This window comes from Hemicordylus capensis, chromosome 13 (genome assembly GCF_027244095.1).
Source record: "Hemicordylus capensis ecotype Gifberg chromosome 13, rHemCap1.1.pri, whole genome shotgun sequence".
NCBI lineage: Eukaryota > Metazoa > Chordata > Lepidosauria > Squamata > Cordylidae > Hemicordylus > Hemicordylus capensis.
This window is the reverse complement of record NC_069669.1, coordinates 7,206,223-7,222,018: the sequence shown is the minus strand read 5'-3', so window position 1 is coordinate 7,222,018 and position 15,796 is coordinate 7,206,223. Positions and strand designations below refer to the sequence as shown.

General features: G+C 42.9%; 1 protein-coding gene across 2 annotated transcripts in view; it reads left to right on the top strand.

Moving 5' to 3' along the window:
- MRTFB (myocardin related transcription factor B) overlaps positions 1-15,796 on the top strand; it is a 107,862-nt gene that overhangs the window by 1,180 nt on the left and 90,886 nt on the right. For both annotated transcript variants that reach the window (XM_053276106.1, XM_053276107.1), the window contains exon 2: positions 8,051-8,112. The gene's annotated coding sequence lies outside the window, so the exon portion shown is untranslated. The remainder of the gene's footprint in view (positions 1-8,050; positions 8,113-15,796) is intronic.

Genomic DNA, 15,796 nt, shown 5'->3' with positions numbered 1-15,796 from the left:
TTAAAAATGCTAAGAATAAAAATGAAGGGGGAAATTACTAATGCATTTCTGTAGGAGGTGAAAAACATATGAGGTACTCTTCTCATGATTGGATCTTCTCATGATTTGCTGAGCCAACATCAAAAGAGAAGAGATTCCGATTTCTGTAGTAATAGTTCCCCAAAAGTTCAAACAGTTTCACTTCTGTTTTCTTTGGGGCTGGAGAATCCTGAGAAACTTTAGATCACAGTTCTCGAAAGAGTTGGATGCCTAGATGTACTTTGAGAAATATTCAAATGATTATGTTTTGTAATGGCCTTATTCATCTTGATGACTTTTAAATGTTCTATACTGTATCCCTGGTCCTTTAGTGGGAGGTATGTTGTTTTTAATGTATTTTGTTTATATTCCACCCTTCCTCTGAGGATCTCAGGGGAGCATATGTCGTTCCACCTACTATATCCGAACAACAGTCCTGTGAGATACGTTATGCTAAAGAAATAGTGACTGGTCTAAGGGCCTACAGTGAGCTTCATGTATGAGTGAGGGTACTATGAGTGCTAATTTGACCTTGGATCCCTCAACTCCTAAGCTGGACATTCTAATAACTACTCCTGTTGTGTGTTCTTGTGGACTCAAGATCCATCTCTGTGCACATCAGTGTGGTAACATGAACTCTGTGCCTCCCTTTTCCTGTTGATTTCCTCCTGATTTGTCTGTACCCTGCACCCAGGACAAGAGCTCGACCAGCTAAACTCTCTGGCCTTGGCCCAGCTCTCTGCATGTGCACACAGTTCCCACTAGGGATGTGCATGGAACTGGCGACTGCCAGTTGGAAGGGGGGGTAGCTTTAAGGACTGGGGAGGATGCTCTTCCCCCCCCCCCACACACACACGCTTCCCTTGCCGGTGCTGTGTGCAAAATCAGTCCTGCGGAGTGGCAGTGTACCTTCTTGCTGCCCTGGTGCCTCATGGGCTGGAAGTGCCCGGTGCATATACGCACGTGCATCCATCACGGCACACACACCGGGCACTTCTGGTCCGCGACATACCGGGGCAGCAAGGAGGTATGCTGACGCCCCGTGGGACCAATTTTTGCACACAGCGCTGGTAAGGAAAACATGGCAGGGGGTGGTGTAAGAGCACCCTCCCCAGGCCTCAAAGCTACTCCACCCACCTTCGAACCAGTGGAACCGCTGGACTTTTGAACTGGTTCAGAGGTCCATAAAAGGGCTTCCGAACTGGTTCCGTACACATCCCTAGTTCCTACCACTAAACGTTCTCCCCAGCAGCCTGGGCTGTACATGTCCAGCCCTACTCAAGACTATCAGTGATATCACTGACCACTGTTTCAGGAGAGTGATGGTGGTGTGGAGCCAAACCTCAGTTCCGCTCCCCTTCCTACCACAGAATAGCTGGTCTGCACTGCCACTGATAGTCTGAGTAGGTGTGCATGTGCCACCTCAGCTGCTAGATGCATCTGGAAATCATGTGTGGACCACTCACTTGAGTGAGCAGCTCCTCTTGCAGTTAAGCAATACATGTGCAGATGCCTGCTTCTGTGTGCATATCCCCCTAGCTCAGGGTTGCACAACTTTGGCCCTCCTGCTGCCGTGGAGAGAGCCTTACTGCCTTTTTTGTTTGAAACTCTTTGAATGCAGCCAAACCTTTTACAGTAGCCTGCTTTAATATTTAGACCATGACATGCCGTCCCAGGGGAGATCCACAATGCCCCCTCTTTTCTGTCTTTCCATAGGCAGTTGAGTTTTCAATGACATTTCAGGTTTCTGGAATGTAATTAAGAGAGAGCTGGTTGGTGATTTCCCCTCAGTTCTTCTCTCTCTGTTCTTGGTGACTCTCTTGGTTCATCTTGTAGTTTTATGGTGGCTTTTTCATATCTTGTGTTTTTACTGATGCTGTAAAATGCATAAGAACATAAGGACAGCCCGGCTGGATCAGGCCCAAGGCCCATCTAGTCCAGCAGCCTGTTTCACACAGTGGCCCACCAGATGCCTCTGGGAAGTCCACAAGCAGGAAGTGATGGCCAGGGTTCCCTCTAAGCTGTGCGTGTGCTCAAAACATTTTTTGATGTCCGCTCAGTTCATTTTAGACCCCGCTCACGTTGAATCAGGAAGGCCCCACTCTGGATGCAGGTGCACACACACTGCCTTGACACTGCCGCCCAGAACAAAATTCATTCTGCACACAGATGAAAAAAATGAGAGCAAACACCGGTGACGGCATGCCCCCTCTCCTGCTGTTGCTCCTCTGCAACTGGTATTCAGGGGTATTGCCTCAGGCTGGAGGTGGCCTATAGCCACCAGACTAGTACCCATTGATAGGCCTGTCCTCCATGAATTTGTCTCTTTTAAAGCCATCCAAGCTAGTGGTTATCACCACATCCCATGACAGAGAATTCCATAGATTAATTATGTGCTGTGTGAAAACATATTTCCTTTTGTCGGTCCTAAATTTCCCAACGTTCAGTATCATGGGATGGCCCCTGGTTCTAGTGTTTTGAGAGAAGGAGAAAAATTTCTTTCTGTCCACTCTCTCTACTCCATGGATAATTTTATATACCTCTATCATGTCTCCCCATAAAGTAAAGTGTGCCATCAAATCGGTGTCGACTCCTGGCAAGAACAGAGCCCTGTGGTTGTCTTTGGTAGAATACAGGAGGGGTTGACCGTTGCTGCCTCCTGTATGAGATGATGCCTTTCAGCATCTTCCTATATTGCTGCTGCCTGATAGAGGTGTTTCCCAGCGTCTGGGAAACATACTAGTGGGGATTCGAACTGGCAACCTCTGGCTTGCTAATCAAGTCATTTCCCTGCTGAGCCATTAGGTGGCTCTGTCTCCCCATAGTTGCCTCTTTTCCAAGGTAAAGAGCCCCAGATGCTGTAGCCTTGCCTCATGAGGAAGGTGCTCCAGGCCCCTGATCATCTTGGTTGCCCTCTTCTGCACCTTTCCTAGTTCTACAATATCCTTAAGATATGGTGACCAGAACTGTACACAATACTCCAAATGTGGTTGCACCATAGATTTGTATAAGGGCATTGTAATACTAGTATTCTTGTTTTAAATCCCCTTCCTAATGATCCCTAGCATGGAATTTGCCTTTCTCGAATTTGCCTTTCTCACTGTTGCTTTTCATGGCGCAGCGGGGAAATGCTTGACTAACAAGCAGAAGGTTGCCGGTTTGAATCCCCGCTGCTACTATATTGGGCAGCAGTGATATAGGAAGATGTTGAAAGGCATAATCTCATACTGTGTGGGAGGAGGCAATGGCAAACTCCTCCTGTATTCTACCAAAGAAAACCACAGGGCTCTGTGGGTGCCAGGAGTCAAAACCGACTTCATGGCTCATTTTACCTTTATTTCTGCCTTGGAGGTCTGTGGTCAAAAGGCAGTGTATACATGCAAGAGATAGATAAAGAAAATTTGGTAGGGCTTCCAGGGGCCAGAAAAATTGTTACAGGGCCTGAATGTGGCCCGTGGGCTGCCTCCGCTTTAGAGCCCTAGGTAAGTGCTTTTATGCTTGACTGGTGCATCAGAGCTCTTAGCTTCTGTAAATATATATATATATTTGGTAACAACATATTATAATTGGTTTTAAAATGAACACAAAATGACATTTTTAAACTATACAATTTTTTAAAAAATCATCTGAAAGAGTCTTTTGGAAAGTCTTTCTACTTTTGTTTGTTACTATGACATCATAGGTGCTAACTATCATGAATTCTAGCCTACAGGGACTGCTGAAAATGAGATTTCCCTGCAACAGCAGTGCTCCTTTGAGGAAAGTTGTATAGATCGCACATGAGAACTCACCAACAGTTGTAAAATCTGTACAGTTTAAAAAAGCATGTGAAAGAGTATTTGGAAAGTCTCTCTACTTCTGGGAAACTTTTACTATATGAGAAATAAGGAGCCATACTAAATGTTACATGTAAATACATGTAACAATTCTCTTACTTTTAACAAGGCAAAACAAAACCAGAGTGACTTCTTTGCGACTGGCTAACAGAACGAAATCCTTCCCTGGCCCAACGCATCCCTGCTGTCTGACCACACTCAGAACCTACTAAGCTACCACGTTGTTGGTCTGCTGGCTACTTGGCTGTGTCACATGGTGCTCCTGTAGGCTAGTCAACTCCTCACTTGCCCGGGTCCTCTGAATCCTTTCACAGGCACAGGAAGCTGCCTTATACTGAGTCAGACTCTTGGTCCATCTAGCTCAGTCTTGTCTACACTGACTGGCAGCATTCTCCAAGGTTTCAAAGAGACCTTCTCAGCCCTACCTGGAGATGCTGCCAGAGACTGAGCCTGCAACATTCGGTATGCAAACAGATACTCGATCACTGAGCTACAGCCCCATCCCCCTTTTTGAAGCATATCTAAGGTTGTCTTTAATCTTATTCTTTATGCTGTTTGCAGCTCCTCGTATCATTTGCAAACTTGCTGAGCACGCTTCTCGCTCAGTCTTCCAAATTATATAAGGCGATGTTGGAACAAGGCCATACGTTGTGGAATAGCACTCATCACGCTTATTTGCGATTAATATTTGCCCTCTGAGAAATGTGCTTGATCACGTAACGTGTTTATACTTGGGCTCTTGCAATTGCGAAGGAAAAGTCTTCCAACAGCCAACCTTTCAGAAGATAGAAATGTCAAGTTCTCATATAGTTTTCAAGATTCAGCTAGTCAAAAATCCTGATTACTTCTGTTTTAAAGGACTGAATGCATATGTAAAAGATTGCTACATTCTGAAATCACTTATTAATGAGTACTTTAATTCGGGGTCATGGAGACGTAACCCAGGGTACAGGGCACAATGTAGTCTTCAGGCCTTATCCTGCACCCCTACCCCCCAAATGCTGTCAATAGGTCATAGTAATATTATGTTGGAGGCCCTCTGACTTGTAGACCCCCATGACAATTTGCCTCCTTTGCAGTGAGACATTCCTTATGTAAACAGTAAAGGACATAAACCATAAAAGGGCCTCCGAACTGGTTCATGCACATCTCTAACAGATTCTGGTGCTGGTCCTTGCATCAGTCCCTTGTTGACTTCCACTTCCTGTTTTTTGTTCTGAGAAAATGATGAGGAGATGGGGTTCCCTGCTAAGCTGATTTTGGGAAGTCTTTGAATGATAAATGGATGTGTCATTTTTTTTCTGTCTGGGAACGTCTGCAAACTAGGGAGCAGAAAAGGACACACACACACCCTGCCCATTCTGGGGTGTAGGGCAATCCCACAGGCTGTGTAAAGGCTACATTGTTGTTTCAGTGAAGGTGCCTTCACATTAATTAGGGATGGGATACACTCTTCTTTCTTTTCTGTGCTGGAAAAAGAACAGAGAAACCACGCTGATAAATATCCCCCCCCAATGATATTTCTTTAAGCAAGTACTAGAAAGAAAACATTCTGAATATATTAACAGTTCTAAGAAAATTCGGAAGCAATGATCAGCATCTGATCACCTCTGATCAACACTTGGTTGCGTAAAGCTGGGTACATAAAGCTTCACAAATCAAATCCAGACAATGGGAACAAATGATGTCCTTGTTGAATATTAAAGTTTATGAAGGGATCCCAAGTTGACATAAATGACTCAGTGGAGACTTCATTCATATAAGCTGAAACTTTAGAAATTGAGGCATAATCTCATAATTTCAAAAACCAATCATTTAAAGAGGGGACTTCAGAAGCGTGCCAATTATGAGCATATCAAGTCCTGGTTGCAGTAATTACACAGATAAATAGAGGGAATACTTTGCATATTCAGTTTGCAGTCATTGACTAGCTGGGAAATTTATGCTGCTGTCAGTGTGGTAATATTTACATAACCTAGTGTGTGTTTGTGTAAATACTGTGAACAAGAGTTAAAACCCAGCAGCGTTATCCCACTGATCTTACAAGTTTTATTTGTGTATATGAAAGGTCATAAAATTAAATATGCTCAATGCTTCAGAAATAATGTGTGGCTCTTTGTATATTTGGACTGAGATGAAGGAAACAAAATAATTAAAGTACAGCAGCCTCTAGAAGCTAACCAGCAACTGTCCTCAGATGACCCTATGTTCACTTGTGATTTCTGTATGTTGAAATGCTTCGAAGCTTAGGTTTATGCTCAGAACATATTTTGTATATTAAAGGAGATGTTTGACATAAAGCTGTCCTGCAACAATGGGAGATTTTCTCAGAGTGTTTCATGGATGAGAATGCATACCGCATATACATCCTTTTGGCAAAAGCCTCCCACAAAAGCAAATATTGCTATGTAGCATTCTCAGAAATTGACATTTGGGGGGATGCTCCTAATATGGAATATAAACTAGAGCTGGAAAGGGAAAATATTGTTGGTTTTACTTGTCTTCATTATTTTAGCATAGCTGTAATGGATGTGTGTGAATAAAATTATGAATTTTCATTGCCTTGATCACTGCCATAGCAAAAGCTTGGTACATAGGTGTTAGGCACCAAGCTCCCCTACCCCACCTGGGCTTTATATTAATAGTGGAGAACTTTAAACATCTCCATTTTGTCCAACAATTTGTTAATTGTAAAACCAATATTGTAATAGTCAGGTTTGTACATGCTTATTTAAAAAATCATGATCACTTATTTATATAATTTGTTTTATTAATTCATACCCCACTAAAAAAAACCCCCCACCAACGTGACTTACAATAAAAACAATTGGAAAAAATACATATCAACAAATTAAAAGTGGATAGCAGCAGTCTAGGAAAGATGGCAGAAACGAAAGACTGATTTATTCAGCAGAATTAAAAGCCTTCTGGAACAGGAATGTTTTTGCCAGTCATCTAAACATAGTGAGAGAGGGCTAGGAAGGAAGTTTCACAGCTGTGGTGCTACATTTCAGGACAAGGTTGTGCGAAATAAGATACCCACCTGCCAAATCTTTCTCAGTCACGGATCTGCAAATGTAGGTTTAGCTCACTAGTCAGCCATTATTTGTAGTTGCCACTGATCTCCTCTGCTGGGAGCACTGCCATTGGAGAACTGGCAAGTGGGTTTGTGGATGCCTGGTTTTAGCGGTGGGCCAGAGAACAGGGCCCCTGTAGCTGATCTCATCACAGCTCAGGTGTGTTCTCATTGGAGAAGCTGGCCATTAAGGGATTGCATATTCTAGATTCAATTCTATATAGAAACAGCAAAGCACAACCAATTCTTACATACTGGTAATGCTGTCCTATAAAGCTAACAGAATTTTCAAGTGTATGTCCAGTTGTCCGTCTGGACGATATATATTATGTTGTACAAACAGTATAGATGAATGCTGATTTGTGGGGGTCAGTGGTGTCGTGCTGCATGGATGCTGTCTTGGTACTTTTCTTCTTCCAGGCTCTCAGTAGGGATGCAAATCCTCTTACTTTCTAAATCGAAAGAATATGCTGCTCTTGCTATTCCGACAGGTTGTTCCATAACTGAATGTTGGACTATCCTTGATTTTATTACCATTCTTTCTGTCTTCTGTTACAAGGAGGAGTACCCTCCACCCTTTATGGTTGACAATCCAGACTGTTCTCCTGGAAGCATAACCACATGAGGTTCAAGCTCTGTAGGATTTAGGAATTATCCTTGACTTCTTGTAACAGAACCCCCCAAACTATTGCATCTATCGGGTATTATATTGTATTATCTGATATTGTATTTATTTGTATTGTTGTAGTTACTGGCCATTCACCAAAATAAATGAAACCTTTTCCAACACACACACACACACACACACACACACACACACACACACACACACACACTCTCATACACACACCCCTGTCTTAAATGATGCGTGTGGCCATTGGGGTGGGTGTGGCCATGGGGACTGTCATGAAGAGCACTTGCACTTCCGAATTTGTGACTACACCACTGGTAAGTGTCCCCTTTACATTAGTTTTGTCTTCTTTGTGTTTAATTAGAAGCTGGATCACCTCCAGCTACGCAAGGTGGCTTCCTGCTCAAGAAACTAGGATTAAGTCTTTGCATATAAATATATATAAAGAGGTAATCTTAGCTATCTCTTTTGTGATCTTTTATTTTTCAGATTCACAGTGAATGTTTTGGAACGAACCGAAAGGGACACCGTTTTAAGTGCTTCGTATTGAGGTAAGCGAGTTTACATATCAGCATGCTTTACTTCCCCCTATATTTTTTTCAAAATACATTGCCGTTGAAAGGAACAATTTGTGGGAATTATCAAATCTACCAACTTTCTACAGAGCACGGATAGCTCTACCTTTACTAGTAGTAAATTGGTCTTGCACTCGGTTTTTGATAGTACTGCTGTCTCCACTGGCTTGTTGTGTATTTTTAGATGGATTAGAAAAATAATTGCTTGAGTAAGAGTTCCTCATCTTTTTGCTGCTACTCTTAAAAACACAATGCCTTGGCGGGGGGGATCGCAACCCTAAATTACCTCTGTACCTTAATGAATATGCTTTCTGCTGAAGTAATCAAGTCAGTTGACAGTTGAAAATAATGGTTTGCAATCTAAGAGAAATGAGGCAAAAAGGTGCTGTGGGGAGGGGAAAAGAAAATAAGCAAAATCCAGCTCTGTTGTAGTGTTACATAATGAGGAATGCATTCCTGTACATGCTTGCTGAGAAGTGTCCTCCTGATTTCACTGCAGCTTATCCCTTAGTTAGTGTGTTTAGGATTGCAGCCAAAGCTACATAACGACTTGGTGAAATGGTTGCTATAGGATAGAAGTTCCTAACCTTAGGTTCTCGGATGTTCTTGGACTACAACTCCCATCAACCCCAGCAGCCCTGCTTTAGAAGATGGTCCTGGGAGGGGAGGGACCAAATGGCAGTTGCTCTCACCTAGCTGTTGGGAGAGTCCTTGATGTATCGGTGGCGATGGTTGAAGAATCGGGTAAATAATAAGTGAGCATTTTCTGAAACAGTAGGTGTCTTGATTGATAGATTGTTTTACTGAATCTGTAACCTGCTGGGGTCCAAGATATGGTGGAAGGCAGGGTAGGAGCAAGATGCACAAATAGACAGTAAGTACATTGCCTCAGGTTACAAGCTGCAGAACTGCTTGGTTTGCTTAGAACTGAAAAGGTCAGTTGGGAAATCACCCTGTTAGTCTGCTAAAGTTGTGCTTGTTGTTTCTCTTCAATTGTACCAGCTTTTATATTAGGACTGTGTCCAGCAGAAAATAGCATCACACCCAGAATCTGAATAGCCGAATGAATTTACTACAATTCTATTCTAAGTTTAGAATACCAAATTTATTATTTAGTAATAAATACTAAAAAAAAAATTCTAAATAAAATGTACTTTTGGACCAGACTTCTGGCATTCCTGCAAGTGCCGCCTCCTCTTTCCTTCCTCCCAATTAGTGAAGTATGATGAATTTCAGAAACCCAAGGGATAGACAAAAATATCATAGTTTGTTATGCATTACAGTTTAAACTCTAAAGACCTCTAAAGTTCTTCACTGCCAGATATGAACGGTTATGTGTTAACTTCAGTATATGTATTCAATAACAGTAATGCAAGACCTTTATTATTGGGATCAATTATTAGTTCTTGTTAGTCCTAATAAAGTACTAAGTTACTTTTTATTTTTTATCATGGACCACCATGGCTACCTGTAATTTTTATTTATTTATTTTAAGCTTTATACTCCGCCACCTTGATTCCACAAAGCTACCAGGATGGCCAAAATAAATAATAAAACAACATTAATTTTAAACTACAAAAATAATTTTCTTTTTATAAAAATACAAATCTGTAGCAGGAGCAAAATATAAAAACTTCGCTATCGGCTCTAGAGACTTACAGACCTATGTCACCTTGTTAATCAGTAGGCCCCACTCTCTAAAGGCCTGCTGGAACAGAACCGTTCAACTTATTTTCAACTTCTTGAAAATAAAATAAACATAGCCTGGTAGGCCCTTTTTGAAAGGGAGTTTCAGAATGAAGGTGCCACTACAAATAAGGCCCTGCATATTGCCATCCTCGCAATATTAGGGCTAGCTTCTGACAAAGTCAAAATGGCATTCACAAGGTTCCTACTAGGTAGTCTCTCATCCAGGCACTGACCAGACCAGGACCTGCTGAGCTCCCACAAGATTGCTGTATCATTTGCTTTCAGACCATGCCCTTGGATGTCAGCTACCCTATCCCAGGGATGATTTTTGGTGCATGGCTGAACTGGAGCATATGCTCCTCCCACTAAGTTTTCTGAGTGAACGTGTTAAAGATTGTGCCGTGAGGATAATAAGAACTGGGAAATCCCTGCATATCAAAAGGAATTTTGGAAGAAATTATTTAACACACCCTTTTGGTTACAAAGGGTCTTATACCACCTTAAGACTGATGGCATTTTTTCAGGAAAAGCTTTTGTGGACCACACTGGACTGTAGTCCATGAAAGCCTGTGCCAAAATCTGTTATTTCAATGATGCTTTGTTGTTTTTGTTGCAGCAGACTAATATGGCTACTCCTCTGGAAGCTGACCTTTTCAGCTGTATCTATGTACACGAGCTTCTGATGTGTACTGAAGTTTTGCCTCATGGAACTTATAGCCTATTTTTATTAACTGCCAGTTCCATGCGGTAAACTAGAACAGTGCATTCTGGCTGGCTAAGGAACTGACTCTCAGTTTCTCTTTTTTGCAATGTCAATAATAATAATGTCAATAATGATGATGATGATGATGATGATGTAGTGGTTAGAGTGCTGGACTAGGACCAGGGAGACCCGAGTTCAAATCCCCATTCAGCCATAAAACTAGCTGGGTGACTCTGGGCCAGTTACTTTTCCACTCCAGCAAGTAGAAGAGTCTGTCATTTGCTTTTGAGGGTGTCCAGTAGGTGCAAAACATAAACTCTTGTTGCATCAGTTTAGGTTTCAGATCAAGGTTAGAGGCTTTAATTGAAAAAAACGGCTTTTTAAAGACATTGGCAATGTTGAGTGCTGGAAATTAGTAAAGTTTGAGCGTATTTGACCTGTGCAGTTTTTACATAGTTTTCCAATCAGGAAGGATTTTCAAATTGACGGTTCTGGTTCTTAAGATTCAAAGAGCTGTTTCACATGGTACAGTTCATGCAGCTGTGAGCTTAGTTTAATCAAGTAAAACTCAATCATGTGATGATGGCAGATGTTTAAATGTGGCAATTATGGATTCAGGAATTTGCTTTTGATAGAATGTTTGTCCAAAAATAGAAGAGGGCTGTGTTCTTGCTGAAACAAATGGAGCACATGTATGATGGAGCATCCTTCATGGATGTGTTCTCGAGTGTTAGGTGATAAATGTGTAGAAGAAGAGCTGGTAGCCTAGATAAAGCCAGCTGGGGTGGTCAGTACCGTCTGCGGGGGACAAATGCTCATTGTGATTTTTGTCAAGATCTACACCCCTAGAGATGGAAAACAGCTGATAGCATTGCAAGGCTTTCAGCTTTCAGTGTGTCCTCATGCTTTTAAGAACATAAGAACAGCCCTGCTGAATCAGGCCCAAGGCCCATCTAGTCCAGCATCCTGTTTCACACAGTGGCCCACCAGATGCCTCTGAGAAGCCCACAGGCAAGAGCTGAGGGCATGCCCTCCCTCCTGCTGTTACTGCCCTGCAACTGGTACTCAGAGGCATCCTGCCTTGGAGGCTGGAGGTGGCCCACAGCCCTCCGACTAGTAGCCATTGATAGACCTCTCCTCCATGAAGTTATCCAAACCCCTCTTAAAGCCATCCAGGTTGTTGGCTGTCACCACATCTCATGGCAGAGAATTCCACAAGTTGTTTATGCGTTGTGTGAAAAAGTACCTCTGTTTGTTGGTCCTAAATTTCCCGGCAATCAATTTCATGGGATGACCTGGTTCTAGTGTTATGTGTGAGGGAGAAGAATTACTCTCTCTCTACTTTCTCCACACCATGCATGATTTTATAGACCTCTATGATGTCTCCCCGCATTTTATTATCGGGACCATTGGGCCTGCAGTGGCTACATTTGCAATGGTGTTTTAAACGCTTTTAAAAATGCAATACCTCCTGTAAAATTCTGTCGATGTCAGAGGAATGGAAAAGAAAATTGGCAGGCGTGTTTTCCAAAGATTACTCCATGGAGAGAATACCACAGTTTGTTCATGGCTACCTTAACCCTTTGTTCTGTGCAAAAATGACTGCAATTTTACTTTCATTGTTTGGGGGTAGGGATGAAGAAGTGGTAAAAATAGAGATAAGGTTGCCCGTGCAACAATCCTACCACTTATTTCCCATCTCTGTGGGAGTAGATTTTGTCAAAAACCATTATGAAGCTTTGTCCCTTGAGCTGGTACAGATGGCCGAAATTTGTGGGCCTGGCTAATGGATTAAGACAAATCTTTTTGTGAACGCATTCTAAAAGTGCGGTTTCTTTCTCACACATTCTTAAATAGGTGTAGAGAAAATTCATGACATTATATGTCATCACTCTTTAAGGGTTACAAGAAAGGGACTCTAGAGAATTATATATTAAATGCAGGCCTAATTGTTGAATGTCTTTAGTTTACCAGTACACTCAATTGCTATTTTTGACTAGCAACTGTATTACAATAAGTTATAAAACTGGTTTCCATGGAAGCTAATTCTTGGGGTTTGCATCTATTGCCAACAGAAAGCAATTACAATGTTTTAAATCACAGTGCTAAAAACGTGTGGGAAGTGTATTCTATTGATTGAAAGTATTAATCACGCCCTATATTAGTGAAGTGTGCAGATGCACTAGGGCATAAAATTGGGGAAGGGAAATTACTGGGGTGCATCCCTTTGGATGGGTAATCCATTGAAGCATGGCTAATATTTTAACATTTTTTATTGACTTCCTTCTTTCTTCCCAGCCCCACAAAACTAGGGAGGTGTACTGCCAGGCAGTGCTTGACAGCAGAGGACAGGCATGTATCCTCCAAGCTCAGTTCCTGTCCTCAGGAGATTCTAAGCTGCGAGGAGGCTGCTTCCCCCTTCAGCTCCAATGCCCTTGTGAGGCTTACTGCATTCATCCCACAAGTGTAAGAACCCATGCAGTGCTGGGGTTGTGGGAGGGGAGCTGGTCTTGTGGTAGCAAGCATGAATTGCACCCTTTGCTAAACAGGGTCGGCCCTGGTTTGCATTGGGTTGGATGGCGACATGGGCGTACTGTCTTCTGTAAGAGATTTTCCTTAGGGGATGGGGCCTCAATGGAAGAGCATCTGCTTTGTGTTTAGAAGGTCCCAGTTCCTGGCAGCATCTCCAGATACAGTTGGGACAGATTCCTGCCTGGAACCTTGGAGAGCTGTTGCTAGTCCCGGGCAGTAATGTACTGGAGGGGCGCGGTATAAATGTTTTTGATGATGATGATGATGGTGATGATGCAGACGAAACTGAGCAAGTTGGACCAAGGGTCTGACTCTGTCTGTGTTAGCTTCTTATGATCCTACGAGCAAGCTCACACACTTGGTGTGCCTCATGAAGTCATTGCAAGGGACTGGACAGCTTCCCCCACTGCAGCCTTGCTGCTCAATCCAGGAAGCATCTGGCTCAAGAAGAGAAGTTGCCATGGGTCTCCATGGAGCTGGCTCTAAAGACAGTCATAACCATTGCTCAATCTCTGTTTGAGTTGGAGCGGAGAGGCTGCCGTGGCAGTGGCTATCTATGGAACTGAGTCCTGGGGAGACACTCTGAAGCCCCCGTGGAAAGGATCCAGGAAAGCTGGATCTTTTCCTCATCCTCGCAGTCTGTGGAGGATCTAGCCAGTGTGGTGTAGTGGTTAAGTGTTGGACTAGGACCGGGGGAATCTAAGCTGAAATCCCTGTTCAGCCATATAACTTACTGGGTTAACTTACTAGGCCAGTCACTTCTCTCTCGGCCTAACCTACCTCACAGGATTCTTGTGAGGATAAACATAAACCATCCTCCATGCTCCTTGAAGGATGAGCAGGATATAAATATAGTAAATAAATACAATAAATAGGGGAAAGCTTGCTGTACTCTTGTTGCCACTTTTAGGAAGCTTAGAGAATCCTGGCAGGATGCAGAACCCTGGGCAAATCAACCAGTGTGGGCACCTCCAGCTAATTGTAATGGCAGCAACAAGTGCCCAAGGACCCTCCAAAGAGTGGGGCCCTGGGCGGTTGCCCTGCTTGCCCTGCCCTAAGGACAGCCCAGTGGGAAATGAAGGCCTCTATATAAAAATTTATTTTTCCACCTCTCTGGACACATGAAATGTACTCCTGTGTTAGATCTTATAATCAGGTAGGTTCATTCTTTTTTAGATTAAATTTTATTGTTCATAGCCCTTCCGCTACAGGGCAGACATTCTCAAAAAGCAGCTGGAAAAACGGTTTGTTCTACACATAGGAAGCAAACCTGAGTTTCCTTCCTCTGTAGCTTGATTTCAATGCTTTCCTTGCTTTGTTTGGTTCAAGGGGTTGCTGGCTATGAATAAACAGTGTAGCACCTGCAAGTTGGTCATAGATGGAAATACCTTGGCATGCAAACATCCCAGTGAAATCAGAAATGAATTTAACCCTTTATTAAATGGTAGAGGAGGAGGAGTAGCAAATAATAATAACAGTAATTAATAAACAACTTTATTTGTTAGCTGGCCTATAACAAATTGTTATCTGGGTGGTTCACAAATAAAGTCTACCAGCATGGAGAAAAATCTAGGAGTATTATGGTATAGGGAACCTAAAACAGAGGAAACTGATTTTAAGAGAATGGGTCTTCTGTTGTTTCCATGAATTGCATCTTCTGTTATTGCCTGTGGCTCATATGGAACTAAAACTAACCTGACTGTAAGACAGGCCTTGACAAATTTTCTTTGGATCTATGAGCCAGACCATGGATATAACAAAATTACCAGACTTAGTGATGGACATTGTGGAGGAGGAGAGTAAATGGGCTTCTCTTTATCCCCTTTACAAGCAACAGATTTAGATTTACTTTTTGAGCTGTAATCAACAACAAATATTTATATACTGCTTTTCAACAAACGTTTCCAAAGCGATTTACACAGAGAAATAAATAAATAAATAAATAAATAAGATGGATCCCTGTCCTCAAAGGGCTCACAATCTAAAAAGTAACGTAAGATAGACACCAGCGACAGTCACTGGAGGTCCTGTGCTGGGGGTGGACAGGGCCAGTTACTCTCCCCCGCTAAATAAACAGAATCACCATGTTAAAAAAACCTCTTTGCCCAATTAATTGTTGGTAAATTCTAATGTTTGTTCTGGCCAGTGACCGAAATGCGTTTATTCAAGCAACAGAACAGAAACAGAATTGACTGTCATTTAATAAATATTTTATTATTTAATTCAATAACATGACCTCTGATTATTCTAGTCTAAGTGCTTTCATGGCCCAGCCTGTCACTACCCCCTCTCCAAGCAAGATGCGGAGGAGTGGAACTGACGCTGGCCCTCTCCCTAGATCCTACCACTGTAGTGGAGGTAGAAACAGCCCTAGAGCATGCCACTGGACCAGAAACAAAGGACGTCCTGGGGTTAGAGCTCCCGAGAAAGCACGTGTAGGACTCGAACCCACCACAGAGCCAGCCTCTCCTCCATCACTCTCCTCCCTTAAAATCAGCACACCAGCAAGCCAGGGAGAACAGCTTGAATGGAGGAGTGCCAGACCCTGGGCAGCAGCCCCTTTAAAGCTCAAGCCCACCAGGCATGGAGATGGCGCCCAGGAAGAGGAGAAGTCCAAGCTCCAGAGCACTTCAGGGTCTGCCTTCAGACAGTGGCAAGGCAGCTTGTTCCTTGGGACTTCTCCAGGGTCCTGCAGCCTAGCCTCAGCCAGCCTCATGGACAGGACGGGCTCCACAG